The sequence below is a fragment of the Ochotona princeps genome, chromosome 12 (genome assembly GCF_030435755.1).
Source record: "Ochotona princeps isolate mOchPri1 chromosome 12, mOchPri1.hap1, whole genome shotgun sequence".
NCBI classification, from domain to species: domain Eukaryota; kingdom Metazoa; phylum Chordata; class Mammalia; order Lagomorpha; family Ochotonidae; genus Ochotona; species Ochotona princeps.
In genome coordinates, this window is record NC_080843.1 from 8,469,967 (window position 1) to 8,494,384 (window position 24,418).

Here is a 24,418-nt window from a genome sequence, read left to right on the forward strand (position 1 = left end):
CATTCCATTAGACTGAGCTTGCCTGCACTGTACAGCAGTGTTTGGGTTGGGTTTCCAAATCAGTCCGGAACATGAAAATGAGGTTTTGCCACTTCTGAGATGGGCCCATAAAAGAGCTTGCAAATTTCTGCCTGGCATATAGAGGATGCACCAGATGTGGCACAGACGTGCCTCTAAGGAGCCTGCAGCAGGAAAACACTGCGGGGAGCCGAGACCCCGCGCCACTTCTGATCCAGCTTCCTGCTAATGCGAACCCTGCCGGGCAGCAGATGATGGCCCACGTGCTTGGCCCCCATGACTCACGTGGGAGACAGGTTGGGTGCCTCGCTCCTTGCTTTGACTTGGACTAGCGCTGGTTGTGTGGGCAGCGGGGAAGTAAACCAACGAACAGAAGATATTCTCTCTCTCTCTCAGATATTTAAAAATAGACAAAGTTTTTAGAGCTCTTACGTGTGTTCTGCTGGGAGCTGAGACGGAAAGGTGAAGAAAACCCATGCAACATGAAGAAACCCAGAGGGAGCAGAAAGCAACTAAGGGTTTTTCTGTCGAACAGAAAGGAATAAGGAGCCAAAGCACATGCAGCCTGCCTGCCTCACAGCGTGCCAGCATTCCACTTCTCTGCACCACGTCCTCCACCAACCCTGCCCTGCACAGCCCCCCGCTGGCAGCACTCCGCCTGCAGAGGTCCGTGTGGGGCAGCTATGAGCCCTCCTCGATGCATTGTGATCACCCCAGGCCAACTGTTTACATCGGGGCCACTACTGGCGATGTGCAGCTGTGGGTTTTGAGAAATGGATAAGGATTTGGATGCAAACTCCTCACATGATGCAGAGCAGTCCGTGGCCCCAGGACCCCTCGTCTCCAGCCATTTTCCTACTCTCCATGGGAGACACAGGGTAGATGGGAAATCTTCATACCTTCTCTTCCATTTTGCTGTGAACCTAAACCTGCTCTAACAACTACAGCTTAGTTTGACCCCCTAAAAAATCATTCAGCTTTCCAAACTATAAAATAATTCCTAACATTTACACAAGACACAACATATGCACATAACACCCATTCGTGCGTACATTTTCATATGCTACATGTGTATGCAGATAAATCACATACGAAAGAAATCACAAAGCCTCCTTTCCAAGCCATTGGTGTTTCTGCTTCTTTGTTTTCTTTTCTTTTGTTTAGTTTTAGCCCTCTGAAGCCCGTGCTGCCAAGGGCAGATCCAATGTTGTCATAACCTCCATATTTCAACAGGAATGCAATGTTTTCTTTCAACATATGCCTGTGCTTTAGTCTGCTGCCAATCACGTACACGTTTCCTAGGTGTCCACATTTTATACCACATTGCAATGAAGTCTTCAACAGATACAGTTTCAACATCATCCATGGGCAGGAAGGGACACACTGACTCACAGGCGATAAAAACTCACAGTAAAGCCACAGATGCAGCAGGGTGAGAATCACCACCCCAGCAGGAACCGGAGATAAAAGAGGATTACTAGGGATGAAATGTAGTAATTGACTAGAAGTCACCAAAAGATACCAGATGGATGTCACTGCGCTATATAAATCCATTGCACCTGTAGACTTTATTGAGTGTCACGAGAGGCTGATGCTTCGTGTTTTCTTAAGTGTAATTGAAGTTTATTGATATGTGGATTGTGCCCAGTTTAGATGTGGCCATAGAAAAATGCATTTGGATGCACTTGTGCCCCCATGGAAATCGTGGGGCTCCCCGCTTCAGATGCAAGCTCATGGTAATAATCGCCATAATATTTATTCCTCTGCCTCCATTAGTGCCATGTATCAATTATGGACAGTAACTGCTCTAGAAAGCACTGAAATTGCAGGGATATTTTCAGGAGTGATTGGTGCATAAAAGATCAAACATGCAATTTTGGATGCTACCAAGGGAGACTTACAAAGGATTTTTATGTTGAAGGTAAAAGAAAACAAATTCATATTCTGAAATGAGTTGCCATAGGTGGTGCAATCCCCTGTATGTTTTCATGGATTTATTTCTATTTAGTTTTCAGCACAGGAAGGGGATAAAAATAACTGCCCGTTCAAGCTGGAATATTCATTCTGTAAACGTAGATTTCCCCACATAAGGCCATTTTTCTCAGCATTGAACATTTTTTCAAAAGATTTATTTATTTTTATTGTAAAGTCAGATATACAGAGAGGAGGAGAGACAGAAAGATCTTCCTTCCGGTGATTCACTCCCCAAGTGAGCACAACGGCCGGTGCTGCGCCAGTCCACTGAACATTTTAAATGCAACTGGAAATGATGACTGTGGAAACGGTCACTTCCCAGTTATGTCACAAACCATACTACTGCTTCAGTGAGCCAAAGGCAAGAGGACAGCACGGCAAGGCCCAAGTCGAAGGGCCATGCGCTATGACTCCATTTTCAAGAGCTAAGGACCAAATTCCATGACGAAAACAGACTACTTAGTTCTCAACTCTGTGGCAGGGAAGACAGAGAAGTCCAGAGGGGGAAACGATGTTGTCTGGCCATGGGAACCCCGAGACTTCTTAGGGTAACCAGGAGGGGAAAGCAGATCCCAACTGAGCATGGTCCTTCTATCCTCCCACACCCTCCACCATCATCCTAACACTGTGTACATATGCCCTGCCCAGGATACTCCTGCCCACCCAGGTCCCAGCACAAACATACTTCCTTTCCCCTGGCTGCCCCCATGCCAATACTATGCGCATTGGGCTAATGTGCCTACAGTTAGCTTGTATTGCCATCCTCAGTGATGACTGCTCACAGGCACTCACCCCTCCCTGCCCACATCAGGGAATCTCCTAGAGTCAGAGTCAAAAAATCACTTTTGCTCCCGTGCTCAAATCACTGGGAAAGAGAACAAGTGATCTACATTTGGTCAGAAACCCAAGGGTATCTTATTCCCGGAAAAGCCAGGGAGCATCAGTTAGAGTGGACAAAGGCTGGCTCATGGGCAGAAGGAAGCCATGGAAAGAGTGGGTCCACAAATCTAGATGGGTGAGGGGCTAGTGCAGATGAACCATTCAATCCCTGCCTGCCTGAATGAAAAATGTTGTAAGAATAAAGTGTGCACCGCTTTCATGGAGCTGTCGGCATATTGTCATAAGCTGTGTCAAATATATTCACACCTGCTTCTTATCTATTTGTGGTATGGGAAATGCACTAGAGTTTCTGCAAGTAATTTACTGTACTTGGAGTGAAATAGCAGCATGCTAGCCTGGCCACTCTGCCCAGTGGGCTGGACTGGAGCAACTACAATAGAGTGGGTGGAGAATAGCAAAAGATGCATGCTGAAGTGCAGCTTCCACAGCCCTGTGTGGTGGATCACTGAGAAACACCACAAACAGCAGCTCCTGTGCCAGGGCCCTGAGTCCTCAAGGCCCTGACTATAAAACCACAACCACAATACATACATACCTGGGCATATTTTCATTTTGCAACTCCCATTCAGTCAGGAGAATTACACTTGCAACAACGAAACACCATATCACCAGCGATGTTTCACTCACCAGCACACATTTCCCACCTGTTGTGTCAGATTCTTTTCCCTGCTCAGCCTCTTCCCAGGCACACATCTCCACCACGGACCTGCATTCTGTTTGGGTCTGGGAGCTGTGTATAGCAAACACAGAAGGAAAAGCCACATAGGTTTTTGCTTTTGCTTTTTGCTTAACAGTGTGAAAGTTGGGGCCAGAATGGTGGTATATCAGGCGGCACCAGCATCCCATCTGGGTGCCCGTTCGAGTCCCAGCTGCTGCACTTCCCATCCAGCTCCCTGCTTATGGCCTGGGAAAGCAGCAGAGGATGGGCCAAGTGCTTGGGTTCCTGCACCCACGTGGAGACCCGGAAGAAGTTCCTGGCACCAGGCTTTGGACTAGCCCAACTCCAGGCATTCCAGCCCTTTGGGGAGTGAACCAACAAGTGGAAGATCTCTCTCTCTCTCTCCACAACCCCCCCCCCCCCGTAACACTGCCTTTCCAATAAAAAACAAATCTTAAAAAATGGAAGTATTCTCCTTCAATAAACATGCTGAGCATCGACCTTGGACAAGGTTCTGTCTTGGGTCCCGGAGGAGCCAAAACGCATGAAGAGCCCGTGCTCTGAAGGGACGGTTAGGAGCTGAATCATGTCCCCAGCAAAATCCTGTCCGCAAACTCCTAACCCCCAATACCTCAGAATATGACCACAGGTGCGGACTCCTTTAAGAGGCCCTAAAAGTGAAATGAGGTGGCGGAGGGGGTAACTAATTCAATAGGACTTGTATCCTTTCAAGAAGATGGGGTCAGGCCACACACTGAGATGAGGCAAACACCCCGGGAGCAATCTACAAGCCCAGGAGACAGGCCTCTGCAGAAACCAACTCTGACTCCACCTCGACCTTGGATCTCCAGCCAAGACCATTTATTAACCTGCACTTCTACTTATGGGACAATTCATTCTGTTGTTGGAGTCCTCCCAGCCCTGTCCCAGCAAACTGATACATACCCTTAGTTCTAATCAATTGATGCCTGCAACCTCCCCCTGAGATGGTGGCCATCTTCGTGGACCACCAGAGCTTCAGAAGCTCCAGGGAGGGGCTGTAGGCATCACCCTACAGGCCTGAGGGCTTTAGATTGCTTGACAGAGAACCACCAGAACACAGCCCTGCAAAGAGCAAGGGCAGCGTCCAAGCATGGGAATTCATCCTGCAGCCTGGGAGCCAGCCCTCCAGTGGAATCCTCCCTCTCTCCTGGAGTGGCCGCACACGTTCAGCCTTCACTGCCTTGCAGCTGTGTTGCCCCAGTCTTTTCTTCCACCGTCCCCTGTGTGCTTCTGTCTCCATGTGGCCAGCTCACAGGGACACCAGACACATTGATTCAGGGCCCACCATTCTGCAGTGCCAGCTCACTGTAACTGATGATCTCTAACCACGTTCTGAGGTAGGGGGGCCAAGCGTATGTGACATCCACTGCACTTGGAGGCTCACTTGGGCCAAGCAAGCGACTCCAGCTGGCTTGGGAGGCAGCATTAGGCACAGCTGTCCAGATGCCTCTTGGGAAGCCCAAACGCCACATCAGTGTGTCTGGTTTCCAGTCTGGACTCTGCCCCCAGTTCCAGCTTCATGCTCAGGTGCACCCTCACCCTCGGTGGCAGCAGGTGAAGGCTGGAGTGCTGGGACCTGCCCCAGCCATGTGGCTGACCCAGACTGAATTGTCAGTTTCTGGCTACAGCACAGTCTATTAAAGATTTCTGCCTGTCTCTCATATCTCACTGTGTCAGCCTTTCAAATAAATAAAAAATAATTAGTTTATCTTTGAGAGAGAAAGAAAGAAATGTCTCTACTTCAAGAGTGATTGGGTCGCTGAGTACCTCATCCACTGTGACCAAAAGTGCAGCCAGCACCCACCCCGCACTAGGGCTACACCCTGTATAAAACAAGAAAGCATTCAGAGCTACTCAGAAGAGAGCCATGTGTGTGCTCTGCAGTAAAGTATTACAGTCATTACATGCAGTCTCTCCTTTATCCATGGAGAACATCTGATTAGGAGCGGAGGCAGGAAGACAGTATGATCTGCCAAACATTTGCATTTCTAGAATAACATATATGTATGGATGGATGTATAGATAAATACACACAAGGGTACTTCAAATGTTCACGGGATGTAGGATTTTAAAACAGGTTTATGTTGGCATCAAATGTTTAAATCCATGTACGCAGTTGGAACAGTTCACAGGAAGTGTACATCACAAAAGAGCATTTCAATCTTTTAGACCAAAATAAACTCATCTCTGTTTTTAATTTGTTTGAAAGGCATAAAAAAGAGCTCTCCCGTCCACTGGTTTACTCCCAAGATGCTCCCAGGGTCCAGAAGTCAGGAGCCTGGACCCATGTGAGCGTCAGAGCCTCCCGTATCTGAGTCATCATTACCGCCTGCCAGCACATCCAAGCCCAGGCACTAGGACGTAGGATCCCGCATCTCAAGCAGCGCCAAATAGCCACCTCAAACTTAATTTTTAAATTCAGTTTTCTACAAACTTTTTTGAGGCACACATATGCATTTAAATCATAAATCTAACTGGTACATTGAAATGCACTAAAGAGAAGTGTTTGCCTTTGCAATAAGCTGCATTAAAAATCCAAATGATTTTTAATCACATCTGCAGGCACCAAATTAATTTTAACCAAATTAATGCCAATTAATTGTATCAAATGCCCCTCCTATTCAAGATAACTACAAAATCCACTTTGGGGAGTTGGAACCAAGGCTAATTATCTCCAAACATCAGCGGCTGTGGCACCAGCCAGCCTCCTGCAAGACCACATGTGGCTGACAAGATCCAGGGAATGGGCAAGGAAAAGCTGCTCTCCCAGCCAGTCCTGACTTGTGGCCAAGCCGGTTGCCCTTCCTCACCAGCATCAGGTCCTCGTAAATCTGACTGGTCATCATTGGGACCTCTGTGACCTCAGGACCCATCCCACTGGCTTTGCCTGCCACATTCCCAAACCCCAAGTCCTGGAAGCCAGTCTCCATTCTTGCCTCTAGTACCAGGCCATGTGGGTCACCATTCCTGACTGTATGCATGAATTTGTGTGTGTGTAGAATACAATCATAGCAAACAATTGTTACAACTCTTTACCGTCCCCGTCAGGGTCTGTGCGTTGCTTACAGGCTCTTACACATTCATTTACACAAAGAGTGCAATGGGACACCTGCTTCTCCCAGGGCTGCAATTGGAGGGTTTCTCCAACCATCCTTTCCACAGTACTTACTGGACACAGATACCATGATCTTCTTGCTGCAAGTGATGACCTAGAGATGCATCCTTTGCACTGCCATGAACTGTTACCTCACTTCCAATTTCCAGACAAAACTAGATCCCAAACACTCCTGGCTTCCTGTTCCCACTACCCACACTTCCTCAGGTAAGGGGAAGGGTTTACCTGGCTAGTTTGGTTCAACTTCCCCATTGCATGAAGCTCCACAAGCAAAGATTCTTGAGGCTGGGGAGTAGAACCAGCGGCCACTCTTGTCTTCCTCACCTGGGCCAGCGCCAATGGCCTCTGGTGCAGTGTGGACATCTGTGGATAGGACTGGCTCTCAACGTGCCAAGGTCACTAAGGAGAAGGAAGGCAGCAAACTCACCAGAGCCAAAGGGGATGTACGTTTTCCAATCAAGCAGCTTTATCAGGGTTGAGGCAATAGTTCCATTTTTCCACTGCCAACTCCATTTATATTGTTTTCAAGCTAACTGAATGAATAAGAGGATTTGGTGCAACAAGCTCCCTTCAAAGATACCAAGGTACTGAATAGAGGACCTGGGGTGGCTGCAGGGGAAGAATCCAGCACTTACTTATAAAGCTACAAACTCTAGAAGCTGACTGATGCATTGCTCCCAAGATCTGACAACCAGGGAAAATGAGACATGCACACATATGACATCATCCACAATATTAAAACCCAAGACACTAAATAGACAGAGACCACAATGGGACTGAGATAGAAGGCAAGCCAGGCACCTGGAAACTACATCACAGGGTCTGTGTCCCTGGGGTGGGTGATGCCTTCAGCAGGCCTCTGCACTTGCTGTGAAAATCTCACCAGGAGTCATTATTATGGCTCAATTGGCTAATCGTCCACCTACAAGCACCAGCATCCCCTATGGATGCTGATTCATGTCCCATCTGCTCTACTTCCCAGCTACCTCCTGCTTTTAGCCTGGGAAATCAGAGGAGCACAGCCCAAGGCCTGGGCAACTGTGTGGGGAGAAGATTCTGTACCAGCTCAGGTCCGGCCATTGCAGTCATTTGGGGAGTTCTGTCTCTCCTTCTCTCTATAAATCTGCCTTTCTAATAAAAATAAATCAATCTTTTAAAAAACGAGAGAGAAAAGAAAATGTCATTCAGGTCTTAGAGCCAAGAACGTAACAGAATAACGGAACATTTCTACATGATTCCGGCACCACTATCACTTCTCGTTATTTGGATTAGACTGAAATTTGTGTTTTGATTATTTCCTGGTAATTCATGTCATAATAGCAATAATTAAAACTTCACAGTCGCATTTTTCCCCTTCTTCAACTTGTTATTTCACAGCTTTAATGAAATGCCTCATTCGAGAATTGCAGGAAAACTTAGGGTGCAAAACCCACAGACTTTAGAATTTTGTCGCCCCCAATGGGATGCTGAGAGAGGGAGGGGTTAAAACAGTAGCAGGATGAGGCAGAGAGTCCAGATCGCTCAGACAGTCCAGATCCCCACACAAAGCCCGATGCTTCTACCCAAGTTTTCATGACAGCTATCATTGGCTTTGTCTTCATCTAGGCCCCTTGACACGTAGTGGGTGACATTGCAGAGAGCCCTCTGTCCAGAAGAAAGCTGTTCAGGCACTGACCAGCTCCCAGAAGCACCATGGACTCATCCTGAGAGGTCACTACCCCTTTCTGCTCCCTCCGGGCAGCAGGCTGCATTACACGAACACCTCCCTAAGTAATGAACGCAAAGAACATAGAAAGATAAACTCACCAAGACCTCTCCACCAGGGTCTTGGTTTTCAAGATTTTCTGCCTCTCTAGGGAAACTCCTAGAGGAGTTTGGTCACAGTAAAGAGAGGCATGGCGATCTGAGCAACTGGGTGTTCTGAGCTGACCCCTCCTTCCTATGGCCGTATTGTCATCTTTGTCACCCTGTGCTGTTCCACATACAGATTCACTCACACATACACATCCACACACATACTTTCACGCCATACACACATGAGTGTTCACACTCCTGTATTCCAGGCCAAAGTTAACTGGAATAGTGTTAGTCAATAATTCCAGACTGGATCAAGGTCCTTCCACTTGGAATTTAGAACTGAAGGAATAGAATTGTGACAGGCATATCCTGAGGTTGCATCAGCTCTGGAGCTGTCTTGATGGTGCCCATTCTCCTCAACTCAAGAGGCAGAGCTGCAGGGAAAGCCAACCTGCTAAGAGAAGACACACAACCAGCAGAGAAACCAATCCCAGGAGATGGGCAGAGCATTCCCTGGCTCTTACCAAAGTACTTTTCCTGAAACTGTTATTTCTGAACCGCAGGCTCAACTCTGCCCTGGATTCTATGAACCTTATCTACCTGTGCCCCTACAGTGAATTCTTTTTCTCCTAAGTTTTTCTTGGGAATTAGAACCAAAAGAGAGTCATCAGTGCAGAAAGGTGCTGGCTGTATGCATGCAGGAGGCAGCAAAAGTCAGTCAACAGTAACACTTCACAGCCAAGTACAGCTGATGGCACTCGCATCATTAATCTCTGCGGATGTATGAACTGTGCCTGTAGGTTACCCACCCTCACCCTGCACTGACAAAGGCGTTCTCCAACCCCAGCCTTAGAGCCCAGGGGCCACCCTTGCAAATTGGAGCTGGTTGGCATTGGCTTGGTTGTCCCCAGGGTGCTGTTACCATGAAGATAATGAATTGAAACTGCAACACAGATACTCAGACAGAAACAAGCATGAGTTTGGCAGCAGGCATGTGACCTAACCACTTCCAGTTCTGCCTCTACTCACAACTGCAGCCTCCTGTACTGCGGCCATGGAAGGCACCAGCTGACGGCTCCAGTGCTTGGGTCCCCACCAGGTATTTGGGGGGATGTCAAACGAGTTCTCTGATCCAGGCTCAAGTCTGAGCCAGCCTCAGCTAGTCCAGGAGCTTCTTCACTCTTTTAAATAATAAATTTTAAAACACACCCTGTGTGTCCAGTCCAGAGCCACTTAACAGGTCTTTGAAGGGAAAAAATGGGACAGCTTTCTTGCTGTTGCATTGAAGGAATAGTGTTAGTCACTATTGTAAACACAGCTTCTGCCTGGGACGCCAACACGCCCACACCGGAGACGGAGATCAGGATAACTGGCACTGACAGCGGATAGTAGATGCAAGGCCGCCTCACGAAGAGCAGCGATGGGGTCTGTTTCATATTCATTTCAAGAGCTCATGGGCTGCAGGCCTTATCCCATCTCATTTCCAAAGTCAGGGTTTGTCAAGCCTGTCCTGGGCCAGCATGACAGAACTGTCTCCACTGCCCTCCAGGAGAGCATGCATAAAACCGAGGTGCCCAGAGCTGGCCCCGAGCACCAGGCCCAGCTGTCCTGGAATGCTTGACCACAGAGGCTCAAGGGATAAAAACCCAGAATCAAGCATCTCCAACACTTTGATTTACAAGAACAGCTTGACATCCATAGCAACATGGTTAACATGAAAAACACAAAATGAAAATATTCCATTTAATTAAAAGCCCACAGTTCAATGGTAGTATAATTATTACAAGTGCATTTTATGGTTGTCTGCATTCATTTGGAGTACATAAATTAATATGCAAATTACCACCCCCCTTCCTGTTCTTCAGAAGTTCTCCCTATCAATCTCTCCAATATGTCAAATGTAGAAAGTGTAGCTTTTTAAGCTCAAAATACAATTCCCATTTCTGGTCCTTCTGAATCCCCTCTCCCCTTCCCCCACCCTACGCTGGCAAGCTTTGCTTTAGATGACAAGTGTTTCATCGACAGACCTCACCTCTCTGAGAGCATTTAGGACAACACAGCAGACATCAAGACATTCCCATGAGCCTCAGGCTTCGAGACCGTTGTTAAGGTCAGCGACCAGCTGGCAAGGTATTTATGAACCATCTTTTACCCATCAGGACTTTAGTATGGGACTATATTGTTCTGATGCACAAAACAAATTCCCAAAGGGAAGGCAAATGAACTCAAGATTATTCAGCAGAGAAATTGTATAGCTAATTTCTCAACAGACCATTGTTAACGGCCTTAGAATCCACATCAGACCCACGCTGGGGACTTTAAGAAGAGGTATGGACCAGAGTAAGAGAAGCTGGCCTGCCCTCACTGCCCGGCTGGGTACTGCTGTCAAACTGATTCCACACAATTCTGTAAGGGTATCTTCCTGTCAACCAAGCTTTGAAAAGTCTTTCAAAAGCCCTTAGCAGGCAGGAGATGAACCTGCTGTTTGAGCAGTCACACTGAATTTCGGAAGCGACTAGAATTACGGTGTAGGGGCAGAGTCTAAAGCGCCAGCCTGGGCACTGGCCCATTCAAACCTCAAGTGTGAGTCTGTGTGAAGCTGGGGCGATCACACCTGGAGAAGCCACACACGCCTCAGGTCAGGAGGGACAGCAGATAACACTGCACAGAGTCACACGCAGAAAGGAAATGCTTCTCACGTCACAGAGTCAAGACCACAGAGGGAAAACAAGCAGCTCTCCAAGAATGAGATCCACTTAACAGTTCATTTCTAAAAGTTGAACTTGTTTGGGAGCCGAAAAGTGCCTATTACCTCATGACCTGGAAACCTGAACAATCGTAAGAGAAACACTAAAATAACGATCATAGAATACAACATGAGGCCAAGGACGATTTAACTTACTTCCAATGCTGAGGGGTTTATAAACAATAGAAATGTACTTGTCACAGCTGTGGAGCATGAGAAGTCCAAGTGCCAAGAGACACAGGGTAATAAAGGGCACTTCTAGGTGTACAGCAGGCTGAGTTATGCGCGCAATGTCGAGCCAGCCAGTCTCTCCAGCCCCTTCCAAGGGCATTCTGTAAATGAAGGAGAAGGCTCCATCTTGATGACTTCATCATTTCCCAGGGACCTCTCTCTCTAAAGCCATCACACGGGAGGATAAGAGTTCAACACAGGAATTGGGGGCACCAGGTGGTACAGACTTCCAGTCTGTAGCACTTTTCCAGCACCTGCTAATATTGTTCAATCAAGAATTGCCAGTCAGCTCCTCGTGATCACGGGAACAATCCGCGGTTACAAAGATCCAACCTTTATGATAAGAACATTAACTACTAGCAACAGAAATTTCAACATAGAAAAAAAAGACAACACTCTGCCTTCTCCCAAAGTTTCATTTGCCCAGTCTTTCCTGTTATTCAATGTTTCTTTGAGAAAGAGTCTACCTAAGTGATTAAGTTCCAACTGGGATACAGTGTTCCATGCAAGATCTCCCCCCCCATTCCCTAACCCAACTCTAACATTCATCCTGCTAACCTGAGTCCTCAAAGCTCCATCCTTGTGAGATAAGCTGAAAAAAAAGATGCTCTCCAAGATGTCCACTGCCTGGTGCCTGACACTAGTGAATATGACCTCCTAGGGCAGAAGAGTCATTGCAGATACGGAAGCCACTGAGGCAAGCGGCCTCCAGAAGCAAGCAGAGCTGAGAAGACAGACGCCCATCAAGCTCCCACACAGAGTGAACTTGGACATCTTGGCGACAGTCCAGTGAGGCTGGTTCAAGGATTTCTTCGCTTTCAAAACTGTCATGGGACCCAGTACAGTAGCCTAGCAGCTGCAATTCTCACTTTGTGCCGCACTTTGGGCCTCTGCACCTGCATGGGAGACCTGGAAGTGGTTCCTGGCTTCACATTGGCACAGCTCCAGCCATTGCAGCCACTTGGAGGGTGAATCAATGGACGGAGGAGCTACTTCTCTGTATCTCCTCCTCTCTGTATATTTTACTTTCCAATAAAAATAAAATAAATCTTTAAGAAATTTTTAAAAAATAACTATCAGAGAATACATCTGTATTGTTGCGCAACACTAAGGCTGTGATGGTTCGTTCCAGCAACAATCTACCCACCACCCTTCCAGAAAATCAACTCTTCACCTTCCATCTCCTGTTCCTTTTTGTTGGCAGCCTTTTAAGACTTTTTTTATTGGAAAGGCAGACTTATAGAGAGAAGGAGAGACAGAAAGACAGACCTTCCAGCCATTGGTTCACTTCTCAAGTGGCCACAATGGCCAGAGCTGAGCTAATTTGAAGCCAGGAGCATCTCCCTGGTCTCCCACGTGGCTACAGGGTCCCAAGGCTTCGGGCCGTCCTCGACTGCTTTCCCAGGTCACAGGCAAGAAGGGGGATGGATGGGAAGTGGAACAGCTGGGATATGGAACAGTACCCATATGGGATCTCAGTGCATGCAAGGCAAGGACTTTAGCCACCAGGCTATCACGCTGGGCCCTGGAATAGTTTACTTTTACAGGATAATGGAATGCTCAAATACCTCTTGAGATAATCTGTATAATGTCCACAAAACACATTCCAATGCTGAACTACATATAAACTCCTTAGGTTTATAACTCCCAGGCAACTCAACAACAAAATTCTGCAATAAATACAAAATTGCACCTCAGCACAATTTTTCAAAAATCAATAAATTGTTGGATGGTGCTGAGCGCAAGTCACTGACAAACCGAGGTTCCCAAAAGATGTGCGCACGCCTTGCGACTCCATCCACCACTAGCTTGTTTAGGTGACCACTGAGGCTGTTATCTCTACTATTATTTTTTCTTTCCAACACTAAACTGATTCCTGATCATTTTATTGATAACCTACTCAAATTAATAGCATATCCAGAAACAAAATATGGAAATAATTTCACAATGCTGCTGAAAACTTTCATAATTTCCTATTGCATATCGTAACTGCTGCTGCGTATTCCAGAGCCCTGGGCTGGCACTCAGGCTCAGAATAAGATCCATCCGCACTTCACTGTGTTGGTTCCCCTACACCGTGCAGCCACGTACCTTGTGTGATTTCATTCAGCCTCCACTTTTCATTCTGAAACACAATAAATACTTTTTCCTTCAGGGTCCTGGAAGGCTTTGGCTTTCATGGTTTGCACAAGCATGGCAGTGAGCAGGAATGAAACTGCCCAGCAGCACCCAATTAAAAGTAAAATCTTTTGAAGATTTCTTGCTTGATTGACTGATCTGTTTATTTTACTCGAAAGGCAATTACAGAGAGAGAAAGATGAGAGAGCTATTCCATCTGTTGGTTCACTCCCCAAGTTATCTCAATAGCTGAGGTTGGGCCAAGGAGAAGCCAAGGAACCCATAGCCCCACACAGCTCTGTCCATGAGTGGCAGGGGACCAAGCACTTGGGCTATGCTTGCTGCCTTCTCAAACTCATTTTCAGGGATCTGGATGGTAAGCAGAGCAGAAAGGACTGCAACCAACCCTCCTATGAGACGCAGGTGTCACAGACAGTGGCTTAACCCACAGCGTGCGCGCACATACACACACCCCACCACCACCACCACGATGCGTCAGTTCATTTTCTGCTAGTTTCCCACCAAAAACAGAGAGGTGATCATACAAAAACTGTGAAGTAGCCATGGCCTGGAGGGGGCAGAAAAACTGACTGGGGAAATGCTAACCTAGCCTTCCTCTTGTCCATACTTTAACTGCTGTCATTATTTTGTTCCCATGGATCTCCTTCCCTGCCCTAAGGTGCTCCAATTTGTCACTCTTCCATCAGAATCCCAGAGATATTTAATCTACCACCTTTCAGTACCGTCTTCCTCATCACTGGGCAATGTGAGACCACCTGGATGAGCCAGGTGCCTAACGAGCCAAAGGCCGCAGCCTGGGGAAGACGCAGGGAGCCACCAGTCTCTCAGTCTCTCATGCTATTCCTTCCACATGGATGGCTTACAGGATCTTTAAACGACTTAGACCACATTCGTATGAAATCGTAACAGATCCCTTGTCGGAGGACACCCACCTTGAAATCCTGTCCCACTGATGGTCCGCACAGCAGCTGGTCCGCCAGCCCAGGCATCTTCTGCTGGAAAGCTTGGGTGCGTTGTGGGCAGCATATGGATGCAGCCCGCAAGGCCTCAGTCGGGGCCTGGAGGGCTCCCCTGACCTGCAGTGGATACATGGTTGGGGCACATGTATCCAACTAAGGTAACTATTCAGCCAGTTGCTTCAGAAAAGTTCTTTGCCACCACTGTAAAAGAATATTCTTTCGGTCCATTCAGACTAGTGACACAAAGTACCTTAGATTGTGCAAGGACAGAAATGTGTTACTCACAGTTTTGGGTCCTGGGACATCATGGCATATTGTTTGTCCAGAGAAGACTGGTGCTCTGCTTCCGAAATGGTGCCTCTCCCACCCCAAGTCTGCAAGTGGTGAGAAACGCAAGCCAGCTCTCTCAGGCCTCTTTTGCAAAAGCACTAATCCCACCCATGGGGGGAGGGGAGTCTATTCTCATGACCTAGTCGCTACCCAGAATCCCTGGCTCTTAACACCATTGCATTGGAGTTAAGGTTTCAGCATGTTGAATTTGAGGGATGAGAACATTCTTGCAAAAGTACACATGGCCACACACTTTAGAACCTGAGCAGAACCTACTCAATGATACATCAATATTCAGTTCTCAAGGCCTGTTGTTGCGGCACAGCTAACTAAGCCACTGACTGCAGCACCAGCATTCCACATCGGCGCATGGGCTTGAGCTTGAATCCTGGCTGTTCTGTTTCTTATGCAGCTCCTTTCTAATGCATCCAGTAAGGCGGTGAGAAATGGGCCAAGCAGAGAAAACGCCAGTCTGCCTTAATGCATTTCACTTACGGGAGAAACGGCCTGTTTGCCGTTCTTCACCCCTTCCTGTGTCCACATGTTGTGTCTGTGACCCTGCACTTCCTGCCACTAGAGGCAGTTAGTCCCTGCTCCACTGAGTAAGCTTCAGGCATTAGCTTGTCTCAGCGACTGGAGACTGGGTGCAATCGTGTGCAAGCTCTGAAGCGACCTCAACAAACATTGCATGCTTTTGCTTACCCTTCTGGAAGCTTCCAACTTCTGCCCTGGAAAGAGTATTGCCCAGCTAGCCCAGGAGCTGCAGAATCGTCATCAACTAAACTCCGTCTGTCACGAGCTGACCTCTATGCCCTACCAAACCTGATGTGCTAAAGCCCCAGGCACGGTGTCTTAGAAAGTGGCCGTAAGTGCAGATGGGGCATTTTAGGGTACAATTACTACATAACAAAAGAGGCACTGGAACACAAACATGTCCATCCACAGAGGGAAGACCAAGTGAAGGCAAGGAGAAGACAGCCATCTGCAACCGCAGAGGAGGGGCCATGGAAGGAGCCATCCAGAGCTGGGGCTTCCCACCCGCAGAACCATGAGCAACCAGCCTGCCGCCGCCTCCTCTCTGGGATATTTTCTCATCATCATTGCAGCCAGGTAATACACCATCCCAGTCAGTGTAAAGAGAGAGTGAAAGCAACTGTCACTTGGAATCACTCAGTTTTCCTGTCTGTTTTTGGAGCTGTTTGTGGAGTTTTTAATGACTTTACAATTATAGAAGGAATATAGGTCCATTGCTGTCCCAACATCAAAAAAAATACAGAAATATCTATAAGATATGAAGATAAAGATCACACCAATCCATCACCCAGGGTTAGTTATATTTCATTATGTAGATTAGAAATTGATAAACTACTCAATCAACTATACCAGATATGCCAAAACCAGCCCACTGTCTGCTTTGTATGGCCTACAAAAGTCTTATCTGCTTAAATTATTACATTTTATTATTAATGACTTTGTGCTTGCTTTGGCAGCACATATACTAAAATTATTAATGTCTTCAAAATACTCTCAAGTTTGCCACTTGATCCCAAAGTCTGACACACTTTATCTAACCGTTTAAGAAAAAGTGTCGCCCTCTAGTGTAGATACATTGCAATTTACTTAATTCACCCAAGACTGAGGTGTTTGACATTCCAAAGCTTCTCTGAGATAATAAACCTGTTGCAATATGCATCCCTTTATATGCATGTCTTTTAACACTGGGATAAAAGCTGGCACAATTTCCCCTTGGGATGTATTCCCACTGCTGAGGCAAAGCAGCCTCTTTGTTAAGGTTCTACTACACACTGTCTAATTGTTCCCTAAACTGTTGGCCCATTTAGGCTCCCATCAGTGTTTACATATGTGAGAGTATCTCCTCTTTCCCAATCTTCTCAGTATTTTCTGACACATAAAACCAGCACACCTGCATGCAATAATGTATCAATACATGTACACACTGGATAACATTCAAATCAAGCAGAACTACTCAATGATGAGAAAAAAGAAAGCTCATCCTTTACAATAACGTGGATGGAACTGGAGGTCATAATGTTAAATGAGGTCATGTAGGCACAGAGAGACAAATATTACATGATCTCATTCGTATGTGGAGTCATCAATAAAAAGATGATATCATATAGAATTTAAAAGTTCAATAGTGGTTAGCAGAAGCTACAAAGGGGATTGGGGATGGACTGGGGTGGGGGTGAGAGGAAGACTGCTTGGCGGACATGGGGTCACAGTTAGGAGTATGGGGGTATATTGCACAGGTGAACATTTTTATTTCCTCACGCATTTGCAATTTTTATGGCAAAACATTCAAAATCTTTTCTTCTGGCAGTTTCTAGAAAAGTAAGCAGTATTTCATTGTTATCTGTAGTCAGTCTACAATGCAATAGAACACCAGAATTCCCTTCTCTCTAACCACAACTGAGATCTTTTTCATCTTTACCAATATTCTATACAGAAAAAAACCTCCGCTCTGTCCCCTAACTTCTTTTTACTGCTCCTGACATTGACCATATTTTCACAAGGCAGAGAAGCCATCAATCCTGGTGAGAGTCATCTGTACTTGTCCTTGCGTGTCTATCTCTGAATGTGTGAAATCCTTCCAAATGCCCTTCACTGGCCTTGTTCCATCTTCTTGGGGCCTTTGAATAATTGTGGATGCTTGCTCGTAAACCCTCTCCCGTGGGTCCTCAGATACAGTGTGACTTCTCTGAGCCTTTTCCCTCTAATCTTTTCTCATCATATGGGTTTGGTAACAGATATTTTGGAAGTAACTTCCACGATAGTCATGAGTTGGTTCGTGGTCAACACAGCAGGCAGGCAGACTAGGGCCCTGAGCTCCCATGTTCTGGGCTCACTGCCATACTCAGAAACTCAGCTCCCTGTTTGGGACGATAGGCAATGAGCCACACAGGGAGAGCAGGTGAGCTTACCTCATCACATTTCCCATGTGCAACTGACTCCAGCAAATGAAAGAGATACACCCTCCTATTACGAAGATCTTGTGAAATTTCTCTTACACATCACACTTACACATTCTAGCACAAAACATCCAAGGGTGTCCAGGTTAGTGTCAGGCAGTTTTTACCCTTGGGAACGAGGATGCCTATTTGTTTTTTCACTTCCCACCATGCCCAAACCTATAAGCAAAGACTTTAATCTCACCAGCTAGCAAAAGATCAGTCTCTGTTCCAAAACTCAATTTATTTGAAATAAATCTCACCTCAAAGTACATGATGTGACCACGTAGCCTATTTGGAGGATGACAGGGTACAACTGAGAGGAAATTCAGCAGCAAGAGCAATTTGCAGACTCTAGAAGGAACTGTCAATCACTGCCCACACGTGTCATGTATTTGTATGAATGTTTACACACTACATACCTAATCTTGGCTAGAATGTTAGCGGTAACATAAAAGCAAATATCCAATTAAATTTCCTTAGGATGTAAAAATGTTGAATATAGAACAATGGTATGAGAAAGCTAACTGAAACCAAATTAGGGATTGGCCCTTCCTGCACTCCTGGAGAGCTTCACCAGCTACCCCAGGAAGGCAGCTTCTGAGCCGCCAGCCAAGGAGTAAGCAGCCACTGCCTGTCTGCTGGGCTTGAAAAGCCAGCCAGAAGTGAGAGAACCAACCGCAGATTTCACACACGGAGACTTCTCACATGAGGCTCGCTGAAGATGGAGCTATGTTGGTGCAGTAAGGAAATGTGCATCTAGTTATTTGGTTGTGTTTACTTAGGGGATTGGCTTGTTCTGTTTTTATCCAGTTGTTCACGTATCACGGATAATGATGGAATCCTCTGTGTCCCTTACTGGAGCCCCGGGAACAGATGGAATTGGACTTTCCCAGATTCAACAGCCACGGCACCCTGCACCTTCTGGGTCTCTCTGGAAGTTACTGATTCAGGACGCCTTCCTTTTCCACCCCACTCCAACAGCCCCCAGCACCTTGCCAGGGCCTCATTCCCACAACGCTTTGTTCTAAACTACAAGTCATGAAAACCATTATTTACATATGTAATGGCTGCCGGCTGTCCTCTGGGGACTTTGACTGTGGGATCCCTTTAGTAATAGACTTCATAATGCTCACATTTCTCACAGCAATGTGAACATTATCTGCCCACATATTTTCAGTCATCTCTAGATTACTTGCAATCCTTTAAAAAGAAAGTAGATGCTGTGAAGATAGTTGTTGCACTGTACTGTTCAGGGAGTCATGCTAAGAAAAACATTCTACATGTTTGGTATAAATGTAAATTGTCTCCAATATTTTCCATCCGTGACTAGTTGAATACAGGGTTATGGAACTTGTAGACACAGAAGGCCAGCTGCATATGACTAAAGTTTGCAGCAGCACACAAATCGCGATTCTCATAACTATAGCATCCCTTTAAGAAGCACAGGAATGCATCTAAAATGGGTCCTTTAGAGAAAGTACCTCATGTGTAGCATGGTAAGGGCATCCTGCAATAAAAAATGTCTTCAAATTATTCAATGGGATAGTCTCTTTTTTTAAGATTTATTTATTTATTTTTTATTGGAAAGGTAAATTTAGAGAAAGAGCTTCCATCTACTGGTTCACTTCCCAAATGGCCACAACTGCGGGAGCTGAGTTGATCTGAAGCCAGAAGCCAGGAGCTTCTCCTGGGTCTCCCACATGGTACAGGATCCCAAGGTTTTGGGCCATCCTCTATTGCTTTCTTGGCTACGAAGCGGGAGCTGGATGGGAAGTGGAGCAATTGGGACATGACCCAGCACCCATGCAGGATCCCAGCACTTGAAGGACGAGGACCAGATCCCAATGGGATATGATTTTACTAAAAAACAACCTTTTGCTGATCTGATTAATACTCATGTGAGTGTCCTGCTTTTTATTTTCTGAACCTGATTATGCTAGTTACCTGAACCTCATCAAATCATACCATACAGGCAGCTTTTCATGCCCCATCATCAAAGGCCAGTCATGTTTCCAGGTTCTCTGCTCCAGGTCTAACAGAGAACCATGTCACAAACATCTAAAGCACTGTAACACTGGCAGGCAAGGAGCCTGGGGACTTGCGCTGTCTCACAGACAGACACTGCTCCTTCCATGGTTCCATGGTTTTGCCCCCCTCCCAGCATTTCCATTCTCTGCATCAGCATTCTTCCTCTGGCATAATAAAACCATATTTGAGTATTGTTAAAACAAATGCACATACGAGCTGCAGACAAGAAAAAGACAAGAAGGGCATCCTGAACTTGGAATGTAGCGAGTACCTCGTGTTGTCCTAGCGCACAGAGCTTCGTTGCTGCTCTCACGGTAGCAATGTCCCAGGCAAGTCTTCAGAGTCCGACATGTAACATTTCCTAGGCCACCTCTGATGGCTTTGGCAGGATCCACTTCTATTAATTCCACTTGCTATTGCATCTGCTTTGCAAGATACATTGTGATGATCTAAACAAAACAACTGTATTGCAAAATGCAAGATAAGGAGAAAATTAAATTTGCCTGCAGAATATTTTTTTTTTGCGCTGACATTTTGTCTGACGGTGAGTGAGAAGCAGTGAGTCCAAGGTCCCCTGCCTGAATTCTACCTCTCTCAGTCCCTTCCTCTGTTCTCCAGCCAAAGACCAAGAGTGAGGAAAGAGCGTCAGTGCTGTGGTCTCTCCTTAGGAGGCCCAGGCAGAGTTAAGCACGTCATCTTTAGAGGGCTGCCCTATTAGGACATGGATGAAAATGACAGCTTCCTGTGCCAGGAATACAGACCAGGCCCACTGCCGAGGGCAGGTATCACCAGGTGATGACCGAGCTCCAGCTCCTTGTGGGCCATGGAGTGGTCAGAGGAGCTGTTTACTCTTTCCTTCAACTGTGCGAGCTACTGGGAGTGCAGAGGAGTGTCCTGTGTTCTCCCAGCCTATAGGGAACTCAGCCTGGAAGGGAATTTGAAGAAAATGTCACATAATATAAATGGAAAACCAAAATGCGGTTGAAGCCAACAGAATACTATTTGCCACTTTAAGAAAAAAAAAAGGACAAATTCTGGGACATACCACAGCATGGACAAACTGAAAATCTTACGCTGAGTGAAATAAGCTGGACACAGGAGGACAAATGCCACCTGATGCCACTTCTATAAACTATCTAGAATAGACAAATTTATAAAGACTAAGAGCAAAACTAGAGGTTACAGGAATGAGGGTGCCGGGAAATGGGGTACCTCTGCCTGATAGGGATCGTTCCCGTCTAGGAAGGTGAACCAGTGAAGGCTGCACAACACTGGTGACGCACTTCACACCACTAGGTTCAAAATTTCAGAATGATTAAAATGTTCAATTTTATGTCAAATGTCTGACACTATCATTCAAAAATAAAACGTTTCACCCAACTGTAATTTTTGCTGATGGAAATAAAAAAGCTGGTAGGGAAAATTAAAGGCTAATAATTTCCTTGAAAAAAAATATATAAAAGGTGAAATACATTCTGGAATTACCAAGACATCACTAGAAGAAAAAATTCCAATAGGGTATTTAATTCACCAGATGAACATGAAACCAGGGCGAATGACACCCATGGGACATGACATCGACTGCGACTCTACCGACTGCTACAGTGAGGCAGGGACCCACCCTCAGTCATTGTGGGTGGATGGACGCAGGATGTTTCCGAAGATGTAACAGGAGTTCCAGGGGGGTTGTCAGCCCTCGCCCCTCCACTTTACAGGGAAATCTGTCCAAAGTCCCAACAACGCTACCTTCCTGAAAACATGCAATCCTGTCACATCTGACTTGGAAGCAAGAAATTGCACGGGGACCCTAGAATTGTGTCACCAGCAATCCTCACAGTGGCATTTCTACCTTTTGCTGTATTTGTCAGCTGTTCGGTCCCACAATCAAATACCTGACACAGGTGGCTGACGAGGAATAGGAGGTCCCTTCAGACCAAGCAGCACAGCGCAGATCGGACTGGACCCTCCACCCCCATGGAGTGCAACAGCTATGCCGGGCATGGACAGCTGCAGAGCTCAGGCAGAACCAGCAGCAGGGGAGCGGACTGACCACAAGAACTCCTTCACAGCCCCAATGACCCAAAGACTCTCCACTGAGCTCCACTTCTTAACGGCTCAACCACATTCCCTAACAATAGATTCACAGGCACTCAACCCACATGCACTGGTCATCATGATCAGGGATATGGAATTTAAACATGCATGTGTGTAGTTAGATAAATGATAGGTAGATGATAGATAGATAGATTATCGATGTTATTTATAAATTATTCTGAATTGGTTCCTTGGCAAAAAAACATGTACAACATAAACATGAATGTACAATCTTCCTGGTGGAAATTATATGTAAAATATAAGAAAAATTTCATATTACCATGAGTTAGAGTTGCATGTTTAACCTAAGTTGAGCTATAATAATGCATCATCTACGTGAGAGTGTTCACCATTTACTGTATTCTGTCATGTACCCATCACACACGGATTTTTGCTATGTGCCACCAAGACTCAGGGTTTAATTTCACAAGGGCTTAACTGACTAGTCCTCCCCTTGCAGGCGCCAGGATTCCAAGTGGGCAGCAGATCATGTCCCAGCTGCTCCACTTCCCACCCAGCTCCCTGCTTGTGGCCAAGTAAAGCAGCAGAGGATGGCCCAAAGCCTTGGGACCCTGCACCCATGGGAGACACACAGCTTCTGTTTCCTGACCTCAGATCAGCTCACCTTCTGCGGTTGTGGCCATTGGGGAGTGAACCGACGGATGCAAGCTCTTTCTCTCTGTTTCTCCTCCTCTCTGTAAATCTGCCTTTCCAAGGAAATTTTTTTTAAAAAAAATCATAAAAAGGAAAGAAAACAATATTCTGGTGCTAAGGCAAAATTAGAACTCATTTCCTTTTAAGTAGGTAACCAAATAAGGTGCAAAAATAAGAAACAAAGCTACAAGGGTGCTTGAAATACCACATGAGTAAATAAAAATACTACTCACTACTGAACTTCTTGCAAAGCAAGGTTGATGTCCCCTGGGGCATCTGCTAGTCACTTTGGCTCCTGTGATTCTAAACGCACACATACCTTCCTGGAGGTCAAGCCAGACCACGTGTGTGTGTGTCGTCACCATGATAGCACACACCATCACAATCATCTTTAGTTTTAATATTTTTCCAACTTACCTAATATCATTTTCTTACTTGCAATATGAATCAAAACGCGGTTCTGGTAGGGTCAACTTTATCAAATGTCAAGGAGAGGAATATTTTTTTAAATGATTCAAATAACAGATAAAAAATGATTTGCAATTATTACAGTAGTTAATACGAAATGTTTTACTAAGTGCTAAATGGCACAGAAGTAGCATTTTGCTAATCCACAGATCCAGCCTGGACACTGATCTCCGCTGGGAGTGGCTTGTCTCCCACTTAGAACCTGGCTGCCGAAGTCCCTGGAGGGATATCCACCTCCGACTAGTTTGCACATTTCCCAGCAGTGGACCTTACAGTCAGATTTTGATTATGAAAGTATACTTTTTTTGAACTCTCAAAAGGAGATTTGTACTCTGGTAGTAATTTCAGTAACAATGGAAACGATCATTGTTGATGGTGGCTGGGGCTACTTGCTGCAGGCTGGAGAAACGACCTCTGTGTGGCTTTAGGAAGAACAGCACTACTGAGAGAACACTGACAAGCTCGTGACATTGCTGGAAAGTTACACAACTTTTGATAGTCTTCTTCGCTGTTAACCGTCTCTGAAGGCTTATGGTGTTTCCTGTTGTTGGAGAAAGCTTTGTAAGAATAAATTAATTTGTGGCTGGTACCATGGCTCTACAAGCTAATTTTCCACCTTCAAGCACCAGCATTTCGTGTGGGTGCCAGTTCATGCCCCAGGTGCTCCGCTTCTGATGCAGCTGCCTGCCTGGGAAAACAGTGGAGGATGGTCCAAGTTCTTGGGACCCTGACACCCATGTGGGAGACTCAGAAGAGGCTCCTGGCTCAGCTGTAGCACTGCAGCCATTAGGAAGTGAACCAGCGGATGGAAGATCTTCCTCTGTCTCTCCTTCTCACTGTAAACAGGCTTTTCAATTTAAAAAAAAAAAAAAATGAACCTTAAAACAAGAATTAATTAGAGGGGCCGGTGCTGCAGCAAAGCAGTTTTGTAAAACATATGCCTAAAGCGCCAATACCACTTAGGAGTGCTGGTTCAAGTCCTGGTTGCTCCACTTCCAATCCAGCTCTCTGTTAATGTGCCTGGAGAGCAGCAGAAGACGGCCCAAGTGCTTGAACTCCTGCACACATGTGGGAGACATGAGAGAAGCTCCTTGGTCCTGGATGCATCTACTTTGTGACTAAGCCAGCCAGATGAAGACTTCTCTCTCTCTCTCTGCTTCCCTACCCCCTTCTGTCTGTAACTTTTTCAAAAAAGCAAATAAGTCTTCCCCACACCCCTCAAAAAAAGAAAATTAACTAATTTGAATTACAGTTGATGACACCTGTATTTTTCAAAATAGCTAGTGGAGAGAA